We start from the raw sequence: 17,184 nt of genomic DNA, 5'->3' as shown, positions 1-17,184 counted from the left end.
GTCGGTCAGCGCGCAACTGGCTGACGCCTTCTTCACAGCCCTCTCAGCTCTCTCTCTTGCCCGAACGCAAGACTCAAGTTTCACACGGAATTTGCAGTCTCCCCTCCACAACGGCCACACGCCGGTCATGTGATTCCACCTCCACGAGGCGGGGCGTGACTGCCAGCGCTCCTGGTTTTACTTGAGTGTACTATGTTGCCTTTCGCACCAGAAAACAAACACTATCGCCTGCTTTGTGTCCGTAAGCAAAACCAGCAAAGTGCACTACAGCCAGATTGCACAGATTCTTTTCAGGTTTTTACCATGAGTTGTTTAAAAACGTACAGCCCAAAAAGGGCGTAGAAGATTAAGCGACTTAACAAAAGTTTGCACCCTTTTTCCGTTTCGTTTCTCAAAATAAATATTTTTCTTATTAACTTTCGTGTGTAGCGAACATGAGTTTCTACTGTGATGTTTTTTTGTTCAAAACAAAATGTCTGTGACAAAATTGCCGAAGGAGTCGGCTTTAATGTCGTGTATGGCAATTAAAAAGGCTTAAGTTCGTGAAATTTCCACTTTAACGTGCTATAACGAGTTGGCTATTTCTTTGTACATAAACATTTAGCAGATGCAAACAGTTCATTGTTAGTTTCGTTTCTTTATTAAAGTTGCTGTCTGCTGGTGTTCTTGTGAGATTTTATTCCACATACTTCAAGCATTATGTTCATAATATATCCATGTCTTAGGCTGATATAACATTTATTGCATACTTTGGCAATACATGGGATATGACTTTTCAGAGTTTTACAGTCGGCTGAAGAATAAGTTTCCAACATTTTGTCCATTTGCTGCTCAAATAGGATACAATAATTATTAAACTGTCAATATTTTCCATACAGTCGTCCTCAGCAAACTGCTGAATGGTTTTAAAGCATTGTACAATAACAACATATATTTGCTGCCATGACAAACTCTGTTGCCATTATTATAAATTACCTTATGCATCTATTGCATATCCAAAATATGTGTGTGTTATTAGTTTCGGAATCTTGTTCTTTCGAATAACATTGCACAGAAGTATGTTTCTAGTACACACTTATATGTATCTAAAGAAACGAAAAATATTGGTGGACACTACGTGAAATTCAAATAGCGAAATACGGAAATGCGCTTTAATAACTAATTTCTTCTGGATGGATTACAATTAACAAAGCAACTAGCCCAAAAGAATGTGGACTTTGAAGCACGAATTCTTGCTACTGCCCTTCAACAATATATTTTCGAAAATTAGTAAACGCCTACACAAGTTAGTACAACCATCTGCACTAACAGTTCGACGACGTTACCCTTGACGCTGCATCACAGGCAGGAACACCTGCGATGGTGTACTCAACATAGTACACTCAAGTAAAACCAGGAGCGCTGGCAGTACGCCCAGCCTCGTGGAGGTGGAATCACGTGACCAGCCTTTGGCCGTTGTGGAGGGGAGACTGCAAATTCCGTGAAACTTGAGTCTTGCATTTCGAACTGGCGTGCCGGCACTTGACTTTACTCCGGAACATTCCTCCCCCCTCCGCCCCCCCCCCCCCACGAGCTACGATGTATAGGGGAGCTCGACAACGGTGGGCAAGGCAGGATTATGGTGGCTCTGAGCGACTGGAAGCTGTGGTTGTAGGGGACGCCAGGCTTCCAGTCGTACCCTGCCATCCGGCCACCGCTCCGGCGGAAACGCCCACAGGAAAACGACAAGACGGGTACACGTCCACCTCCTTTTTTTCGCACGTAAAATTGGAACGGTGTACATGCAAATGGTGCTATTAGCTGAACAATAATTTCAGCCCAGTCAAAAACTTTCCGAAAGGAATTAATCGAGATCGCACAATTTTCCTGGACGCCAGCTCCCGTTCGTCGCTCAAACCTTGCTTTATACATTGCATCTATGAGGTGCATTCAAGTTCTAAGGCCTCCGATTTTTTTTCTCCGGACTGGAAACAGATAGAAACATGCGCATTGTTTTAAAATGAGGCCGCGTTCATTGTCAATACATCCCAGAGATGGCAGCACTGTACGGCAGATGGAATTTTACCGCCAGCGGCGAGAATGAGAACTGTTTTAAATACTTAAAATGGCGATGTATTTCTTACTTGAACAGTGTGCAATCATTCGTTTTCTGAATTTTCGTGGTGTGAAACCAATTGAAATTCATCGACAGTTGAAGGAGACATGTGGTGATGGAGTTATGGATGTGTCGAAAGTGTGTTCGTGGGTGCGACAGTTTAATGAAGGCAGAACATCGTGTGAAAACAAACTGAAACAACCTCGGGCACGCACAAGCCGGTCTGACGACATGATCGAGAAAGTGGAGAGAATTGTTTTGGGGGATCGCCGAATGACTGTTGAACAGATCGCCTCCAGAGTTGGTATTTCTGTGGGTTCTGTGCACACAATCCTGCATGACGACCTGAAAATGCGAAAAGTGTCATCCAGGTGGGTGCCACGAATGCTGACGGACGACCACACGGCTGCCCGTGTGGCATATTGCCAAGCAATGTTGACTCGCAACGACAGCATGAATGGGACTTTCTTTTCGTCGACGGTTGTGACAATGGATGGCATTTTTCAATCCAGAAACAAAGTGTAGTGGACTGACAAGGCAGCCAGTCCACAGTGACGGGTAGCCGAAAGGGCACACGTACACACACACCGACTGGCGCGAAGTCTGGAACAGGATTCGTAATGAATGCAATAAAGAAAAGAACGTAGCTACTAGAACACTTAACTTTTATATCGTCCTTTGGTATACAGCATTCTTGATGATACAAGTGAGACTATCTTGAGATACATGCAATGTTACAAATGGCGCCTTGCTAGGTCGTAGCCATTAACTTAGCTGAAGGCTATTCTAACTGTCTCTCGGCAAGTGAGAGAAAGGCTTCGTCAGTGTAGTCGCTAGCAACGTCGTCGTACAACTGGGGCGAGTGCTAGTACGTCTCTCGAGACCTGCCTTGTGGTGGCGCTCGGTCTGCGATCCTGACAGTGGCGACACGCGGGTCCGACATGTACTATTGGACCGCGGCCGATTTAAGCTACTACCTAGCAAGTGTGGTGTCTGGCGGTGACACCACACAAAGCGCCAGTCAGCTCAATGGAAGCACACAGATTCACCGCCACCAAAAAAATTTCGGGTAACCGCCAGTGCTGAAAAAATGATGGTGTCCATGTTCTGGGACAGCGAGGGCGTAATCCTTATCCATTGCGTTCCAAAGGGCACTACGGTAACAGGTGCATCCTACGAAAATGTTTTGAAGAACAAATTCCTTCCTGCACTGCAACAAAAACGTCCGGGAAGGGCTGCGCGTTTGCTGTTTCACCAACACAACGCACCCGCACATCGAGCTAACGTTACGCAACAGTTTCTACGTGATAACAACTTTGAAGTGATTCCTCAAGCTCCCTACTCACCTTACCTGGCTCCTAGTGACTTTTGGCTTTTTCCAACAATGAAAGACACTCTCCGTGGCCGCACATTCACCAGCCGTGCTGCTATTGCCTCAGCGATTTTCCAGTGGTCAAAACAGATTCCTAAAGAAGCCTTCGCCGCTGCCATGGAATCATGGCGTCAGCGTTGTGAAAAATGTGTACGTCTGCAGGGCGATTGCGTCGAGAAGTAACGCCAGTTTCATCGATTTCGGATGAGTAGTTAATTAGAAAAATAATCGGAGGCCTTAGAACTTGAATGCACCTCGTACTGTAAGACAGACATTCGAATGGCTACGCAAACGGCCGCTGGGCCGGGCAAAACCAAAAACTTGTTACCCCATGTTGCTAGCTCAAACAGGAACGGTTCAGCAAGGCCCTCCCACACCGTGATTCTGCGCGCCGCATTTTCACACATACTTGCCACAGCGCTTCCGCGCTATAACGATAATGAAATCTAAAGGCCGCGTGTTTTAATTTTTGTTAATCTACAGAGAGCATGAATGAACCTTTATTTTCACAAATAAATTAGATCAGTAAGTGTGAACAAAGACAATGGTGAAACAGAAAACAGAAATTAATTTTTAAACGATCTTTTTTTCTCTACCTGCCGGCCGCTGTGGCCGAGCGGTTCTAGGCGCTTCAGTCTAGAACCGCGCGACCGCTACGGTCGCAGGTTCGAATCGTGCCTCGGGCATGGATGTGTGTGATGGCCTTAGGTTAGTTAGGTTTAAGTAGTTCTAAGTTCTAGGGGACTGATGACCACAGATGTTAAGTCCCATAGTGCTCAGAGCCATCAGTCCCCTAGACTACTTAAACCTAAGTAACCTAAGGACATCACACACATCCATGCCCGAGGCAGGATTCGAACCTGCGACGGTAGCAGCAGCGCGGTTCCGGACTGAAGCGCCTAGAACCGCTCGGCCACAATGGCCGGCTACTGTGCGATAATTGTATCTCCATTCAAACTGAGAATTTTACAGTGGCTGGTAATTCATAAATTCTCTGGGGTGACAGTTAAAAACACTAACAAAACTCACAGACCAATGGCCGCATGTATTGGCTGCACGACAATCAGTGAACCTGGTTTATCCTGCTCTTATCGCTGTGCGTCCACATCAGATCTTGAAACAAAAGCGCCCATAGGATAATTTGATGCGGGGTAGGTGGGGAGGGGAAGGGCTAGACCTGCTGGTATGGACTAATTTCAATTTTTTGGTAGCCTAATGGCGACTTGAAAGTGGCCGTAAGAAGCTCCACTTCCTATCCTACTAAAAAGCCACGTGATAATGACTTTTATATGGGTAGGATAAAAAATAATGGCAACATTGTTATAATTCATATCAAGCTTTACTGACAGACGTTCACCGTATTATATGCCCTCGGTATAATCGCCATGCATCTCGATCACCTATCCTCCATACAGATGGAAGGCGTCGCACACCGTCAGGGCGTCCATCTCTGTCGATGTCTGGCAAAGACTGCCCTAGGTCACAGTTGGTGTCTTGTGTTGTAGCGCGAACGAGCCGTAATCGCACGGCACCGTGCAATGTCTTGAAGGATGATGGGATGCAGGGCCAAGAGGTGACGTCGCTTTCTCCTCAGTGTGGGACGAAGGTGATGTCGTAAGAAACTGCAGTAGTAGGCTCCAGTGGCCGTCTGTCCCTGCGGCAGATCGTTGATAGTGATGGATATCGTAAACCAAAATAACCATCAGTTTGGTACTAGCTGGTCACGGCACACGTTCTGTGAGCGAGGAGAACCGCGGTGTTTCCATTCGTCGGATTGTCACTATAACCGTGGTTCATAAGATCGAGCCCGGATTTCGTCCTTCCAAGGACATTTTCGCTCTCCCTGTGGTAGCGATTGAGCCAATTCCTCTGGAAGTGCATAATGATGCCGGTCGTTGCGTGTGGTTCCCAATGTAGTTAACTCGCGCGCTGTCCATCGTCGATCCAAGTCCAGCAGGGAGGCAATGAGTTCATGTTGTCCGTAATGGTCTCCCGAACGGGGACGATCTTGAATAACAACCCTGCCATCCCGAAACACTTTTGCCCATCTCGCCACCGTAAGATATGGCAATTACGCATCACCACGCGCCTAACGCAGTCCCTGAAGACATTGTCGTGCGCTTCAACCACGTGCCGTTTCAGTCTTGATCCAAGCTCGCTGCCAATGCTTTCTAAACGTACTTTTTAGGAGCTTGAATTGGCCTCCCGCACTTTCAGGCGGTACACGCTGCAACTGACTCGAACACAGCCGTTGCCGCTCACCGAACTACTTCATCTAACCTGCTGCCAGTGTTGTTAGGAAGTCGCTGCAAGTGGATCATACAGCCCACAACAAAAATATCATACTACCACCGGAAATATCATAGATTTTTATTTTTCAGCCTCTGATCCCCTTCTACCATCTTGCTGATAGTATTGATTGGCCTATGTTCTATTGCTACAAAGAAACATTTAAATTATTTAACAACATAAATTATCTAACAAAATAAATTGTTTAACAAAATAATAATAATAATTCAACAAAATAAATCAATTTAAATGGCATTTCTTATAACAATCGTGCTTTTGTTTCTTTTCATAACAACATTTTGTACTATCTTAGAACTAGGAAACGCAGTTTTTAACATACCTGTCAAAGTTCAGTTGTATTAAAATGAATTCGATAAGGTGCTAAGAATGCGGATTCCATAGTTTGTTTGTCGAGCGTTTAGACAAAATATTTGCAAAAGTTTTGCATTAGTTTTCAGTGATACCACTCATTTTATTAATATGCTTTGTTGACCACTTGTGTCTCTTTACTAGAGTTACAGTAGCTACTGTAACAATTATTAGGGTCCTTTGTTGTCCATGAGCGAAGTGCTTGATCCGTCTCCCATGCAGTGTGATGTTATTCAAGCCTATGTTGAGGTTTCTCACTTTTTGGCAAATCACCTCTTTGCATCTTCTTTTTCTTTGGCGAGGAAACACCACACACATCTTAATCACTACTTAACATTACACTCGCTTAGTAAATTACACAAATTAACACACAATGTTAATGCTATATGCTGTTTGACAATGCGTGCTACGCTGCGTACCGAACTAGAGCAGAAGAGCTGAGAATGACTGTTAAATATTTCACAGCTCAGCTGCTGGTATAGCTACGTGTAATGAGAAATGATACACGACAGGAAACACCTGGCCGAAACCCATTGTTAGTTAAATGTTGAAGTATTAAGCCAATTTGTAATGGATGCACAGAGCTACAATGAACTTCACTGCACAACAAGGCCCATGCGTGGCGCGTGGATAGGAAGACGTTCTCACACTCAACTCAATGATCTTAACGTGTGAGTAGCTCATTGTTGCGCAACTGCTTCGTAATCACTTGATAGTAATCTACTAACTTATACAGTGTTGAATTGTTTCGCGACGGTTTCTCGCGCAGAAAATATAAATATCAGACTCTTAAACATGGCTGCGAAACAGTAACTGTGTAAATCTGAAGAGGTTGAAAAATCAGCCAACCAGTTGCAAAACAAAGGTTAATTAGCCCCTGACCTAAGTTTCGATATTTCTAAAAATTCCTTCTTCAGAAGGAGTGGGCCTTGTTACATAACGCGGTGGTACATTAGATTACATGAAGCCGAGCTGCTCTTGTCATATATAAAATCGACAAAACAAACATTATCCCAAGCCATGGCTTTAGATAGCAGCCACATTACGTGTATCCTACTTCGGAATGAATGCTGACTAGACATTCATTCATCTGTTCATTGCTTAAGCTTAATACTCATAACTAGGCAAATATTAAATTCAAATCCAAAGCTGGTTACGTTAGACGAGATTTTCAGTCATGTTTACTGGTTAATGCTTGTCTATTAAATCAGATTCGCTAGAAGCACTGTGATGGCATTAATTCGTCACGGTAATAAGCAGCACAGGAGAAACATAATTGCAGTAAAGTAGTCGAAATGAGGTATACAAAAGGGGTAAAAGGATGGGTGCACGGAATTAAACGATAATGTCGCTAACATTATCCTATTGCAGGTATCTAGAAGACAACCGTGACGTTACCGCAGAAAAACTAGTATCGGCAGGCATGACTCAAGTAAACTATATAGCGTAACACAGCTAGCTTTATTTACACACTACAGGGTGGTCCAAAAGTCTGGAAACACCCTCATAAAATTCAAATGGAGTAGCAAACAAGGAAGCAGAGTCCCTACACACGAGGAACGGGAAGGGGGAAACTTTATAGGCTATGCCACCAACATGGCGGCCATCTTGAAAGCCGCCATCTTGCCAAAATTTCAAATGGGAATGCGGTCATGTGACATATCAGACAGATAGAGAATTTCACCAGAAAAACAATGCCGTTGTTATTTTACACATAGCTTTATTCATTCTCGGGTTATAGCCAGTTACATGTGGCAGCGGTGGGACACTCGGCAGCATGTGTGATATGTGCCGAAGAGACATTACACCGATGTTACACAGTTCCGAGAGACCACCAACAGTCATAGGAATGGCTCGATATGTTGTCCATTATGTTGTATTGTTAATGCTATCCTCCGAACCCAGTCCTGATAAACTTTCACCAACACATCTGCCTGAATTTGACCACACGCATCAACAATGCACTGCTTTAGATGATGAAAATCCCTTATTTTTACAGAATAAACTAGTGCTTTGACATGACCCCAAAGATAAAAATTCAAAGGAGTCAAATCTGGTGCACGTGGTGGCCACTCCGCAGCACCCCTACGACCAATCCACTTTAGAGGGAACTGCACTTCCAGGTATCTCGCACATTGTGCCCATAATGTGGTGGGGCTCCATCACGCTGTAAGAATTCCGGAAATGTCCCGCCCTCCGTTAACAACGAGGGAAACACTTCTTCATCCAAAAACCTCAGATAACCGTTGGCTGTTAACGTACCATCAATAAAAAATGGTCCAACGACTTTTCTACCCCACACACCACACCAGACCATCACTTTTTGTCAGTCGACCGTTTTGGAAGCATCAATCCAGTGCGGATTTGTGTCAGACCAGTATCTGTGATTCTGCTTGTTCACTTCACCATTGATAAAGAAATTGTCTTCATCACTGAACAGCACCTGGTAGGGGAAACGTGGGTTTATCTGCAGCTGCTGTGTCACCCATTCTGCGAACTGTACCCGACGGTCTGGGTCATCCTCGTTCAGGTGTTGGAGCAGCTGAATTTTGTACAGGTGCCATTTGTGCTGCTATAAAATTCTCAGTATGGAGGTACGGCTAACCCCACAGTCTTGTGACAGGCGACGAGTACTCCTTTGCGGACTCTTGCTAAATGATGACAACACGCTCACTGTTGTTACTTCATCGGTGGCGGATTTTGGTCTTCCAGCCTTAGGTTTATCTGCGACAGAACCTGTTGATCGGAATTTGGCCAAAAGCTTGGCAACTGCGCTCTGAGTGTTGGGATGTCTGGTTGGGTGACGACTGTTGAAATCCTCAGCAATGACCTGTGTGCTTCTTTCTCCTGATATCAAGATGATTTCAATGCGTTCTTCATGTGTTAAGGACATTTTGTAACCTGTAAATAAGGAAACAATGATTAAAACGTTAGCATGAGTAAATGATACCTAAGAGTTAAACACATGTAACATATCAGTCATGCGATAGTCACTTTTCACCGTTTCAGACTCCATTTTATGACTTCTCAGTACGTAATGCTCACGCTGCCGAGCGTCCCACTGCTGCCTCAAGTAATTGGCTATAACCTGAGAATGAATAAAGCTATGTTTAAAATAACAACGGCATTGTTTTTCTGGTGAAATTCTCGATCTGTTTGATATGTCACATGACCACATTCCCATTTCAAATTTGGGAGTTTAATCCAAGATGGCGGCTTTCAAGATGGCCACCATGTTGGTGGCATAGCCTATAAAGTTTCCCCCTTCCTATTCCTCGCTTGTAGGCACTCTGTTTCCTTGTTTGCTACTCCATTTGGATTTTATCAGGGTGTTTCCGGACTTTTGGACCATCCTGTATATCTTCCAGACAGTAGAAGCACGGTTTGAGCTTACTGTATCGCACCTCGTGGATTATTCCAACATTTAAGTAGCGCGTCGGGGGTCGTCATTTGAATTGAGGCATTGTCACTGGAGCTACTCATTGTCGCCAGCATGGACACGAAGCACGACGCAAATCAGTGTGTGTGGGGACTCGCGAGAGATACAGGACTGTGCTGTATCGTAGAGCGAATTGCGTTGTGCGGAAAGTGGTAACTTTCTAACGACACTTTATTACTGTGGTGTCGCTCGCTACAGACATCATGCCGGCGAGCCCCTCGTTATTCATAGGTCATCATCAGGAGTTACGAGCGTTGCCGTCAGAGGCAGCCACACATCAAACGCGGCCACCAATCGACGATAGTCGTATGCCACGCCCTCCTCAGCCAACGGAGGCAGCGCCGCGATCCAAGTGAATAAGGAGCCGCTGCACGTTACCATCAACCCCTTCCATCCTGTCATTTCAGCCGACGAGTACACCACCTCTATCAGTGACTAGGGGCTAACGAACTGTGCTATGAACTGGGACACTTTAGAATAGGGGTGTTCAACCTCTAGCTCACTTGGGCCATACGGGAAGAGGAGTATTTTTGAGCCGCACATACTATACCTGACGCCAAAAAAAAGTATGGACCAATGAGAGAATAGTATCATCCGGCGGGAGTTTCAGATTTAAAAAAATTCAATTTATCGTAGCTATGCGTAAATTTATTCATTTTTTTGTGTAATCCATCGAACTACAGACCTGTTTCATTGACGTCGGTTTGCAGTAGGGTTTTGGAGCATATACTGTATTCAGACATTATGAATCACCTCGAAGGGAACGATCTATTGATACGTAATCAGCATGGTTTCAGAAAACATCGTTCTTGTGCAACGCAGCTAGCTCTTTATTCGCACGAAGTAATGGCCACTATCGACAGGGGATCTCAAGTTGATTCCGTATTTCTAGATTTCCGGAAGGCTTTTGACACCGTTCCTCACAAGAGACTTCTAATCAAGCTGCGGGCCTATGGGGTATCGTCTCAGTTGTGCGACTGGATTCGTGATTTCCTGTCAGGAAGGTCGCAGTTCGTTGTAATAGACGGCAAATCATCGAGTAAAACTAAAGTGATATCAGGTGTTCCCCAGGGAAGCGTCCTGGGACCTCTGCTGTTCCTGATCTATATAGATGACCTGGGTGACAATCTGAGCAGTTCTCTTAGGTTGTTCGCAGATGATGCTGTAATTTACCGTCTAGTAAGGTCATCCGAAGACCAGTATCAGTTGCAAAGCGATTTAGAAAAGACTGCTGTATGGTGTGGCAGGTGGCAGTTGACGCTAAATAACGAAAAGTGTGAGGTGATCCACATGAGTACCAAAAGAAATCCGTTGGAATTCGATTACTCGATAAATAATACAATTCTCAAGGCTGTCAATTCAACTAAGTACCTGGGTGTTAAAATTACGAACAAAGACCACATAGATAATATTGTGGGGAAGGCGAGCCAAAGGTTACGTTTCATTGGCAGGACACTTAGAAGATGCAACAAGTCCACTAAAGAGACAGCTTACACTACACTCGTTCGTCCTCTGTTAGAATATTGCTGCGCGGTGTGGGATCCTTACCAGGTGGGATTGACGGAGGACATCGAAAGGGTACAAAAAAGGGCAGCTCTTTTTGTATTATCACGTAATAGGGGAGAGAGTGTGGCAGATATGATACGCGAATTGGGATGGAAGTCATTAAAACAAAGACGTTTTTCGTCGCGGCGAGATCTATTTACGAAATTTCAGTCACCAACTTTCTCTTCCGAATGCGAAAATATTTTGTTGAGCCCAACCTACATAGGTAGGAATGATCATCAAAATAAAATAAGAGAAATCAGAGCTCGAACAGAAAGGTTTAGGTGTTCGTTTTTCCCGCGCGCTGTTCGGGAGTGGAATGGTAGAGAGATAATATGATTTTGGTTCGATGAACCCTCTGCCAAGCACTTAAATGTGAATTGCAGAGTAGTCAAGTAGAAGTAGAAGTAGATGCTCTTCTTGGGCCGGATTGGTACTTGCTTTGGGTCGCATGCGGCTCACTGGCCGTGGATTGGACACTCCTGCTCTATAACATTTATTGGATTGGAATGCCTGTGTGTTCCGCAACTCCTTGAGTTAAGAAAAAGCTTTTATCATGAATGTTGTGTTGTGTCTCTCGCGCTTTGGTTTTTGCCTAAAGAACCCACGCCACGCTACACGTCACAACAATTTCCAATGTAGTCTGAATATTGCGCAGAATCGAAAGAAATTATTTTTAGAGGAGTGCACTATATACTGTAGCCAATGGAAAGTAATGTGGCTCATAGTGTTCATTTACACACTAACATGAATTATCAAGATATGTGTGACGGTATAGCTGAGAAACTTACGTAACATAACTAAACTGAACCGTGCTTCTTAGTACACACGTGATTACCGACAATACAACGCCAGTAGTTACATGAGCCTTACTGCTGCACTGGGTCACAAAAAAATGCTGAAATTAGTCATGCAATAATGAACAATAAATAGTTAGTTGTGGCTACATGTGTACGTTTAACAGTTACCAAATGAATTTTTACTGAATTTACTCAATGTACTCGAGTTTGTTTTCGAGGCTGTAGTACGTTGTTCGGAACTTACCTTGCTACCTCCGAAGTTAACACATGTAGTTACGGTCTGGTGGGTGACCAATGAGCGGTTGCAAGCTATGTACTGTCTGAAGGTAATTACTGTCGAAAGGTAAGTGACTGATAACTGTATCGTGGTCCGATTGGACATTAGTAAATATACATACGCATCACGCACGTTTTGTTTTGCAGTGCGTCATGTGTAGGTATAGGCAACGCGGTCAACTGTAATACCAAAACAATACCAATAGACCGAAACAGCGTGAGAGACGCATTCAAGGGAGCACATAAATTCTGCCTTCCTACATTTCCTAAAAGCATTCTATGCTTAACACATTGTCGACCAACAGCCAAAATAGGATCATACTATTGTCTTCACCAATATTTAATATACTCTGAGAGTTTTTGACTAATGGAAGCCAGTATGTTAACAGAACTATCACTGTAATAAATCACAGTTGCAGAATACCTACACCAGTTGTTTTGAAGGAATGGCAGGGCTGATACAAACTGACCTCGAGGAATATTAGTATGAGTCACAGAGAAATGTAGGAACCCACGCGGCAATAATGACCCTGCAACTTATCGTAGAAGAAAGACTGAGAAAGGAAACCTACATTCGTGGGTAACAACCTTTTGCGGATACATATTTTGCTTCACATCTGGCAAAAATTTATTTGGGATGGTCAAGATAAATGACGATGTCGGCTGCGAGGTAACATCCCAAAGATGTTCGGGCTCACATGCGGTTCCTCTTCGTCGAAATGTCTTGCCTCAAACTCGTCTAGGGGTTGAACCGCACTTGTCGCATGACACGCCCTAAATTAGACACTTGTGACCCTTTGGTTAAATTGTCTGGCTGATGGCAAGTTTGCGAAATACGAAGTTAACATAACATATAATAACAGTAATAATAATATCAGGAAGTAAATTAACGACTCATAAATGATGTAGGCCGCACAGTTGCGATTTGGTTAGAATAATGTTTATTCAGAAAGCAAACTAATAGCGAAAGTGGTCGTATTTAGAGTTACGGTTACACTCGAGCGCATATCCATGTCACACAGTTCGATCATTCACAATCTCGTCGCGAAATACGAGTTAGACGAAAAGTTAGACTTCACACCAGGCGCGCGGCTGCTCACCGCTCAGAGACACCAGGCGCGCGGCTGCTCACCGCTCAGAGACTAAGTCCCGCGATGCCTCACAACGCGAAATTTTCTAAGTTGTTTCACTTCCTAGATGCCTAAAGACAGACTGCTCGCTTTCGCATCTCCATCTGAACTGTCCCTTTGGTGTCTCGACCAGAACTGCCCTCTGCCCGTCTCCGGCCGCGTTTCCCGCGCGCCGAACATCTTCGCTCAACTGACTAGCGCAGTTCCCTTTCCTGAAGCCGTCCATCTGATTGGCTACAGCTTATTCTACATTACCTTACATTTTAAAATATTTTAAATAATCAAATCATGACCACTTTCACTTTCTAAATAAAATAACAATAATAGCCATTACATAATAAACATTAAAATCTTTTACATAAAGCCAATACAATTTCCTTCTTAACTTTGAATGTCACGGCCAGTAGCCTTGCACCAATGTGCTCTCCGGTAAATAAATAAAGAAGAAAAGTAACTATTATGCACTAAACTTCATAACAAATATTCTATTACCTAATGAGTCAATAAGGTGTCATGCTGTCATCGTTTAATGTGTTTTGTGTGGAGGAAATTATGACCTGATGCTTAACTCGAAATCCTGATAATTTAAATTTACTATACGTTTTAAATAAATATTGTTACAGAGTTCATATTTACAACGTTTGTCTTTTTAATGATGCGCTTCTATAGGAAATGTCGATCGTTAAGATGAACCAAAGCGTTCAGATTTTACCATTCAGGTCTTTGTTACAAAACTTGTTACTTTCAGTTTAACAGTAAATCCTAAACTATTATAGATATACACATGTTGTAGCTGGGATTCAGTCATAAAAATTTTTTTGAAGGACATCATCTTTACGCCAGTGACTGTCATAAGTTTTTATTTCACTATTGCAATTTCGGCCTTAGGTCATTATCAGGTGCTGATATTATGGCTTTAAGCCATGTCAGTGTAATGTAAGCTGACAACGACACACAAATGTGTTAGCTTACATTACGTTGACATGGCTTAAAGCCATAATATCAGCACCTGATAATGACCTAAGGCCGAAACTGCAATAGTGAAATAAAAACTTATAACAGTCACTGCCGTAAAGATGATGTCCTTCAAAAAATATTATAGATATGATCAATATTCAAGTTTTATTGGGACCACCAAGAAAATTTATGGAGGATGGCAGATTAAAATTACTGTGGCTTGATTCCCTGCATTACTACAGAATTAAACAGTTTTCATAAATGTTTGTCTTTATGGCCGATCTTAGGTCCGCCATATTTAACACCGCTACGTCTACTCGGTCACAAACGGATTCTACTGGGTTTCCCTATGACGTAGGTTATCGTCTGTCTCACTCACACACCACAGCGCTTAGGCCTGAATGGACAATAGACGCCTGGGAATTTCCCCATCTCATGGTGAATCTGCGCCCTTTGTGGCACGCGGTCCTCGACGACACGCTTCGTTTCACAATTCCTGTAGGCTGACTCTTTCGGCCATATATTTAAATGAAAGCGCAATGCTTGTTAACTCACATGGCTGTAAACAATGGTAACAGGCAGTCGATGAGAAATATACCATGCAAAACACGGTGGCTAGTATGCTTAATTCATATTACCTACCAGGGGACCTGTGTGAAACTTCCGCACATGTATAGTTTGAAATGTTGACTTCAACATCTGAGAAAGAGACTATTGAAGAAAAAACTTTAAGGGAAAGGATGGAGTTAGAAGAAGAGACAAAAGACAAATGTTGATGGTGTTAGGACAGCAACCAGCCACAAATTTACTTTGAGTTCCTTTATTCAAAGGAAACCGTTACCGGTTAGCTAACAACTATGACAACTTAAAATTTTTGCATCTAACAGAAAAAGGAGCCACTATGAATATATTAGAAGAATTAGAAATACACACACACAAAAACAGCACCCCAGACTATATCCTTGACGAACAAACAGAGTTAGCTAACACCCCTTTCCTGAAAAATTTCCAAAAACTACTTTCCAGCCTCCAAAGCAAATAATATTAATACACCTATCTGCAGATCAAGTAGCAAATTTATATGTTATTATAATTCTAATGATGCCAAATGTAATAAAATAATATACTATTTTACCTATACGGTTCTAAATATATATAAAAAACTTTATAATTAATTTAGCAATATCAGCTAAAAAAAATCAATGTCTCTGTACTAATGTAAAAGGCATTATAGTTTTGTAAATGAATATATGATCCTTTCCAAACATTCGACATCATCGTCAAATGTTACGATATATCATAGCATCTGTGATACTCGTATGTTTGTAAGCTCTTTGTATGTATCAAGACATGTGGTGCGTAGTTGAAATGATCTCAGCGACAAATCTAAAGTGTACAGTGAGAACTATTTACGTGTGCAACAACGAGGATGCAGTGGGAATGCATTTACATCTTGGAAGAACGTTATGAAAACAAACACTCGAAACCGACGTTTCACGTAACTCACATGCTACGAAAATCTGTAACGCAACCATCTGTGTGTGGCGTGTTTATAATTATGTTTTATTTATATTTTAGGACAATTAATGTGTAAAAACACACCAAATGTCAGAAAGAATGCGTGTAAAACCGTCTGATGATGAATCACAACGATTCGAAACCGGTAACGGTTTCCTTTGAATAAAGGAACTCAAAGTAAATTTGTGGCTGGTTGCTGTCCTAACACCATCAACATTTGTCTTCAAACAACAGCCACGGTCTCCAACATCTCATCATATGACAAAATTGCAAGAGACAAAAGAAGTGTGAAAAGAGCCAACAACAAACAGCTTGGTTGCATGTCCTCAACTGGCTTCCATCTAACCAACAGGCAGCCATCACTGGCACCGAGGCAGAACCAGCTTTCACCAGAAAACACAACAGATATCCATCCTGCCCTCCATCGCTTGACACCACAGAAGTCGCAAATGGCGTTGGTCTGGGGAATACACGCTACAGGGCGTCTGGCTCGGAGCTGTACTTGAAGTAACCGATTTGTAACGGTTCGTTGTGTCTCTGTGGTGCCAACCGTTGCTCAAATTGCTGCTGCAGATGCAACACGATGCACCAGGGCGACACGACGAATACTATAGTCTTTCCTCTCGCTAATGCCATGTGGCGTTCGGAGTCCGGTTATCTTGCGACTATACATTCTCGTGAGCACCGCTGCCAGGGGACACGTGCAATGGCTACATTCCTACCGAGTCTTTCTGCAGTATAGCAGAAGGAACACGCAGCTTTGCGTAGCCCTATTGCAGGACCTCGTCAATCCCAGTGAGGTGTTGATAATGGCTTCTTTGTTGCCTTACAGATATTCTTGACTAACATCAATTCACTACATCCAATCTCAAAGGTAACTAACCCTCACGGCCGTTACATCGTGTATTTAACGCAAACCTGATCTTCATATTGCAGCTGCTCGCGCCACTCTTATATGACTGGCGCGAAATTTGAATAGACATCATCTTTCAGATCTAGAAACATGCCTACCAACTTCCGTTCATCTCACACAGCTCCTTCTTGGAGGTAGGATTTTTCCCCCGTCAGTGTAGTTACAACAGGGCCACAGCCACACTTCTAGAAACAGGTTTCCCGCATCGGTTGTTTTTCGTTTTCATTTTATTTTTATTTTGTGTACTACGATATTTTGTTTGTGTAGCTATTTTCAAGGAAAATGTATAACCCTTCAACTACAATGTTCGGGGTACAGTCATGTAATTTCCTGAGCAGTCCGTCGTTGGTCACATTACAGGGCTTGAGAGCTGCAGCCATAATATTCCGTTCAGTACAAACAGTAGCATACAGCCACACCGTTTCCTGTTGTAAATGGCTTGGCTGCGCGCTGCATTACAGCGTACTTGGAGGGTTTTTAA

At 43.2% G+C, this 17,184-nt stretch overlaps 1 protein-coding gene across 1 annotated transcript in view; it reads right to left on the bottom strand.

The window, feature by feature from the left end:
• The window catches only part of LOC126234841 (THAP domain-containing protein 2-like), a 217,729-nt gene that overhangs the window by 37,949 nt on the left and 162,596 nt on the right, over positions 1-17,184 (bottom strand). The gene's annotated exons all lie outside the window — the stretch shown is intronic.

The sequence above is a fragment of the Schistocerca nitens genome, chromosome 2 (genome assembly GCF_023898315.1).
Source record: "Schistocerca nitens isolate TAMUIC-IGC-003100 chromosome 2, iqSchNite1.1, whole genome shotgun sequence".
Taxonomy (NCBI): domain Eukaryota; kingdom Metazoa; phylum Arthropoda; class Insecta; order Orthoptera; family Acrididae; genus Schistocerca; species Schistocerca nitens.
Note: the sequence above shows the minus strand (reverse complement) of the source record. Positions and strands in the feature narration are given on the sequence as shown.